We start from the raw sequence: 7,049 nt of genomic DNA, 5'->3' as shown, positions 1-7,049 counted from the left end.
CCATGTGCACAGAAGCCAGTGGCAACATGATGGTATTGGAAGGTGTGCTTGGGGAAGGTGTGGGCCTTCTAAACCCTTCCTGAATGGATTGGGTGCACCTGTGGCTTATTTTCCATCAAATGTATTAGGTAAATGCACTGTGATCTGCCGGTATCGGATCCATTTTCACATCAGCGTTAACTTGACTCACCCAAGCCACTCCTCCCGTCTCCCTCAAGATTTCTGCCAGCAGGGCACTGGTCAGTAACACTCGACAATCCACTTCATCCTTCTACCCTCTGAACACCACCATTGCCGGAATCCATAAACCGGCAGAGTGCGCGCCCATCATTGCACCCCCTGCACCTATCAATGCGGGACTTTGAACTGGGGGTTATACACCACTCACTAGTCCACCAGGCTATCTGCCAACGACATTCAAAAGCCTCCAAGTGTCAGACCCAATCTTGTTTCACCTTTGTTTCCTGATGAATCACTGCCACTGCGTATTGACATTCACCAACCCCATATCCCACGCTATTGCCTGATTGTGTTGGTCTCTATAATGCTGAAATCCCAACTGTCATTATAACCCATGTATTATGCTGTTTCCCACCTACCTGTTACTATATGATTGATATAGCCCCTCACCATGAGGTGAGGCTTTCCCAATTGTGCACCCAAACCTATATCACTCTTTACCTACCTGTAACTGCATGTTCGATGTAGCACCCCGTACCATGAGGTGAGGCTTTCCAAACTGTGCATCCAAACCTGTGTCGCTCTTTACCTACCTGTAACCAATGTACTATGCACTTCCTGTAACTAGCACCCATATGCCCCAGGGTTTGTTGCACTGACATAAATGTAAAAATAAAATATAATAAATACATACATTGTGATTTCACCAAAGAATTGCTATCAGAGAAGTCACTTTTGCTGCCATGCCACTCACCCACTTCGATTCTTCATATATTAGAAATAGTGTGTCCTAGAATCCAAATTGTGCGTGGCACATTAGTCTGTGAATGTAACCAAATATGAAATACCTTTTTTGAAGAGTTTTTACAGGTGCAAATTGTATCTCATTTTGGGATCATAGAATACCATGTGACCCACAGATTTTCAGGGACTGATACACTTCTTGGCCTGTGAAATCCATAGTTTACATAGAAATCCTCTGTGTCCCGCTCTTCCAGCCTTTGCGCCTCAATGCGGAGCTGGAGCAGCTGCATATCCATGTGCACAGAAGCCGGTGGCAACATGATGGTATTGAAAAGTGTGCTTGGGGAAGGTGTGGGCCTTCTAAACCCTTCCTGAATGGATTGGGTGCACCTGTGGCTTAATTTCCATCACATGTATGAAGTAAATGCACTGTAATTTTGGCACTATTACCGGTCAATTTCAATGGTATTACTGCCATTTCACTACTTGTAATACAGTGGTAAACACATTTTGTGATTACCACCATATTTAACACCTTTGTTGTTCATTCCACCAATGTATTACTGTTGGCAGTATTACCGCTGATGTTATTACCATTGCCTCCTAATTTGGCAAAATAGTAAAAGTGGCAGTGATACCGTTATTGCCACTTTTAACATATACTGACATACTTATAAAGATCACTATAGTCTTCTGTGATCCAAACAAGTTTTAAATAAAATTATTAGTTGACAGCTAGTTGGTGTTCATATAAAACGACAAGAAGGTGAAAATGGGTATATTAGAAATTAAGGCATTTACAAAAAAGGCATTTTTTTACAACAGTCTATTCTTTACAGTCTTATAAAATTTACGAGGAACACTGATGAAAGATTGAAGGTTTGTTTTCTTAAGCATTGGGCTGCATTACAAGTGTGCTGGTAAGTAACCCCAGTTTCCGTCATGCCGGTGCCACCGTTTCCGGCAACCCGTGATGCCGGAATCTCCAGATGATTACTTGTTGTAGTGCAACCACATTTTGGCAACACAGACCCGGACACACCGGCACCGGAAACAGCGGTCCTGCAATTACTGTGACCAGAATTAAGTGATTGCCAGGACAGGAAATCGGCCGGCGCCCATTAAAAAACACAATCCATTGCAATCCTCAAAGCACAGGTGACATCCACCCCTCCTGACCAGACAAATTCCACTGTCAGCATGACCTCTAGAGTCTGTGAGACCCGAAGGCGGAGGCCAGACTTCTCTGAGCTTGATCTGAATATTTGCTAGCAGACACCATGGTCCACCATGCTGCAGAGTTCTTCAGCAACAACTATGGCAGGCAGACCCAGCTGTGCAAGAAGAGCATTTGGGAGGAAGTGGGCCAGAACGTGTCGGCAGTTGACACAACCCCCCGCACACTGCGAGACTGCGACAAGCGGTTGGATGACCTGCGCCTGAGGGTACGAAACCTCCTCTTGGCCAGCATAGACAGGGCAAGGCCACAGGTGGAGAGAGCACATCCCCAATACGCCTGCTGCCCTGGCAGGAGACGTGCAGCAGTGTGTTACACCTAGAGTCCATTGAAGGGGTCGGTGCTGCGGAGGCCAGAGCCGGGACACCTGAAGAAGTCGGTGAGTACATGTAACTCCAATGTAATGTCAACCTCTATGTCCACCCTGCACCTACCACTGTACCAACATATGACGTGAATGGCAATTGCATCGTCCACAACACCAAGTAACTCATGCATGTCCGCCCCCCCCGAAAACCAACAACCTGGGTGCATAAACAGACATACACCCTGGACACCACAATATGAGCCATCCCAGCAATACACGTAGAACACAGCATAGGAGTGACAGACAGGGGCAACGTCATTGTGAGGCCTGTATACTCTTGCTACAGTCTGTATATTGTTCACTAACCAATGCTGTATTTTACATGCAAATTGCTGAAGACGTAGCATTTGTTATAGTTAAGCATGTTAACCTGCGCATTGTCAGTGAGAATGGATGTTCATGCATTGTATGGACATTTTTCTGTGGAATCAGAGTGATCTTACAGATTTATGACTGCAGACATCAACACATGTAGAACACAGCACAGGCACCATGTACTGACAACTGAGCATGCATCTTCTCCCGCACAGACACACATCACCCTTCCACAGCAGAGCTGAGCACCATCTCCACCCACAAATGACCACTGTTACACACAAATGCAACATGTGACCCCTCGTCCCAGCCATCTAGAGCCCTGAGCATAAATCCACAACTGTTCCCATAACTGGTACAGGCAGCAAGCCTATGCTGACACCATCCATACCACACCCCTCCCCACCCCAACATCCCACAGCGTGAAAGTCCCCCCCTAACACCATACCCATTAATTTGCAGTACACCATGACAGTATCCCCAGTGCACTACTCTACCATCCTCCCGCTCAGTATGCATGACACAAACATGTGTGAACCATGCCATGTACCTCACCATTTCCCCAGCACAGCACAGCCAAAACCAACATAATGCATGTATCTCTGCCTCATCAATCCACACTGTTCACTGGCAACCTGCCTATCTGACTCCATCAGACTCATCATCTGACAATGAAGAGGCCCATCCAAACACCTCTAGTGGAATCCACCGCTGCAGGACACCATGGACCACCACCACCACCACCACCACCTCCACCAAGGACACCACAACCTCCACTGGCACACCTGCCACTGCTAGCACAGCTGCGCCTGCCCAGACAGCCCCTGTCATCCCAGCTGTGACTGACCAGGCAGCACCTCTCATCCCAGCTGCACCCATCCAGGCAGCACCAAGTCATCCCATCTGCGGCCCCGTCCAGGCAGCACCTGTCATCCCAGCTGCACTCGTCCAGGCATCCCCAGCTGCTGTAGTACCACCACCACCAGCCGAGTAGCCACATGCACATGCACATCTATCCAGTGCAGAGGACATAGCTGATGGTGGAGTGTAGACAGGGGATACCACCGACCACAGCACCTATGCCAAATTGGTATTTAGCCCCATGGACCCAATGAGCCCACCACACCCACCCTTCCCAGTGACAGGTAAATGGATGGCAGACCACGGCACATAGAGGAACATCAGGATGCCTTGACTATCCTATGGCAGCAGCACCTCCAGGAGGTGCAGTGGATGTGGGAGAGTGTCCAGGCCGGTGGACGTCAAAATGCTCGAGCCCTTGGCTGTTGCATTATTGCCACTGTACAGATGAACAGGAGGGTACGCAAGGGCAACAGTGTCTTGTCCTCCATGCCAAGACAGTGGTAATATGCTTTCAGGCATTCTGCGACAGATGGCCCATGGAACAGGCACACACACCATCTACAAGTTCCACGCCTACTAGTTCTGTGCCCAGCAATCCAAGCCAACGTTCAATGCAGCTGTCCACCTCTGCACACAGATAGGGAAAATAGGCCCAGAACAGACATGTGCTCTGTCTGTGACTTCTGCAAGGACTACTTGTACAACATGACAGGAGTTGTGGAGAGACAGTTGGGCAGGGGGGGTGGGGGGGATAGTTGGGAGGGATAGTTGGGGAAGGGTAGTGGGTGGTATATTTGGGGAGGGGCATAGTGGGGAGGGATAGTTGGGGAGGGGGTGTTGCGAGGGATAGTTGGGGAGAGTGGGGAGGGATATTTTTGTTAGTTGGTGTAGTTCCACATTTGTTATTCATTACATTAAACTTGGTGTTGCATTGCAATCATGACTGGACATTCTTTCAAAGTAACTCCTGTTATTTATTTGATCTGCTTATTCTGGTGGCAATTCAAACCATAACGTCCAATTGGAAAAATCTTGATTGCATTCACTATAAAATGTGCTGGAACTTCATTTTCAATATTCAAAGGATGGAAATGTGTAATGCCTTCTCCCCTCTCCTTTTGCAGAAACATTAATCAAAATGGTTTCTATTTCTAAAGTTTGTATCTAATGTAACCCCACGCTGATGATAACATTGAAATCTACCTGCAATGTATTTTTGCAGTGCAAAGTCAGTGCACTATCTTTGCACTGAAAAAAATACAATTTGCACTGCTCCAGGAATCAGGGTGTTTGTTGGCAGTGCATAGTCACTGTGCAGCAGTGAAAAGTCACTTTGCAACGTGCAAAAAACTCCATGAATCAGATTCACTGAGTACACTTTCGTCTCAATGAAGTACGTTTGTGAATTGCAGAGATGTCAGCGTGTTTTAGAATCTTTTATTGGTTTGAGGGGTCAAATATGTATGTTCCCTGGGCCCCAAAAACACTTAAGTTGGCTGTGTCAGGAGGGCTTAATGTGGGCAAGACTCACCACAAGCAGTTTCCAAAAATGTCTCTAGGACTGTTAAGGCCCATGGAAATCACTTCCATGACCTGCTTTGATTGACTGTGAGAGTAATCTAAAGATGTGCATTAATAATGTCATTAGCTAGTAGACATTAACAGTCATGTTTAGAATCACATCACCAGATGATAGACGTTTGGAATGAGATAATGGGCCCAATTCATGGAATTATTTGTGCAAAAATTAGGGAACTTCCGCGCCAAACGGCATGCGTAATCCCGTTCGTCGATTCATGAAATCGAATGTGCAGGACTTTCCTTGGACTTGTGTGGATTTTGCGGCGGACTGGCACGACTCTGCTAGTGGAAAAGTTTATTGCGCAAGACAACACCCAGAGCATGGGCGTGGCTTGCGGTGAGGGCGGGGAAAGGGGCAGAACACCGAAAATGGGGAAGAACATGCAAAAAAGTGGGCGTTACGAGGGATAGACCAAAGGCAGTCCATCGCCCACCCACTATTGCATGGGACAATACGTATTCAGCGATCCGACCGCACAACTTCCTGGAAAGGAAATGACCATGCAAGGCCGTCATGCTATGCGCCACCCGAAGGCAGGCGTACAGACCCTTGCTCTTAGGAATCACCATGCAGAGTTAAGGTTAAGTGTTGGATTTAGGGGTGGGTGCACGCAGCCGGGGTACCGATCTAACTTAGGGCTGTGCAAGAACGGTTTATGGGTGTTCGCACTAAGAATTTTACCTGAGTTATGATAAATTGTACGCATGTTGTCGGGGTGCCGGTAACAGTTACACTGTTTTGTGGGTGCATGTAGTCACGCCCAGGGTGCACGCAAAGGGGTTATTTCTGGCTGTTTTTGATTTGCGTGAGGGTGTGTCGGGGCTGTTCCCGTCACGAATTGCGTATCTGGTTACTTTGCGCGAACAAATCCATGAATACGCAGAACGTGCAGTCTCGCACATTGGCGTTCTTGGCGCACAGGAGTTATGGGATTTCTGCACACTTTTTCATGAATCGGGCCCAATGTGTTTTCTAACAGTGAAATGAAGGCATACAATGTTTAGTTTTTACAACGTTACATTGATGTCTTGTCATGTGAATGTATAGGAATCATGCATTGTTTGCTTTGATTTCGATTTAATATTTGAATATCTCAATTTTATTCAATCTTTTTTGACTGTACACGCTGTCAAATAGATTTTACTCCCGTTCATTGCAGCCTGAGACGACGTAGACATTTCCTATGCTCCCCACCAAATATTAGCCCATGACACGCTACCCCCCTCTCCAATCCCCCCATCAATGGCTTATCTCACTTAAAGCAATTCCTGGCAGCAGATCACTCATGAGGCAGTTTATAAACAGCAGAGCATAATCCATATCGATGTACAAAATCTTTCAAGTGCCGCACAGAAACAAAGAGCCATTTATACACCATTCACGATGAAGCACTCAGTGGTGATTTGAAAATCAGAATCTAAACATTGGGCCTCATTATAAGTATGGTGGTAAGGTAACAACGGTGCTGGTAGTGCTATCTGTACCATTGCTACCGTACCGCCATACTACGAGATGTGCTCGTGGGTGCCTGTCAGCCCGCCAGGTCTGACTTGGCAGGCAGTGCGGCACCCGTGAGCACAGCAAGTCAGATGCACCGGCACCGTTGTAAAAGGTGCCGGTGCATCCAACGTCCCCATTCCCATTGTGCACTATGGGGCTCAAATGGGAATGGGGATGTACCAGGCCAGGCACCCGCGAAATGGCAATTACCGGGTCTGGCTAAGCCCGGTAATTGCCCATTCGCAGGTTCCGGACCCAGA

The sequence above is a fragment of the Ambystoma mexicanum genome, chromosome 4p, assembly GCF_040938575.1.
Source record: "Ambystoma mexicanum isolate Mex_15411 chromosome 4p, UKY_AmexF1_1, whole genome shotgun sequence".
Taxonomy (NCBI): domain Eukaryota; kingdom Metazoa; phylum Chordata; class Amphibia; order Caudata; family Ambystomatidae; genus Ambystoma; species Ambystoma mexicanum.
This window is presented reverse-complemented; position numbering follows the sequence as displayed.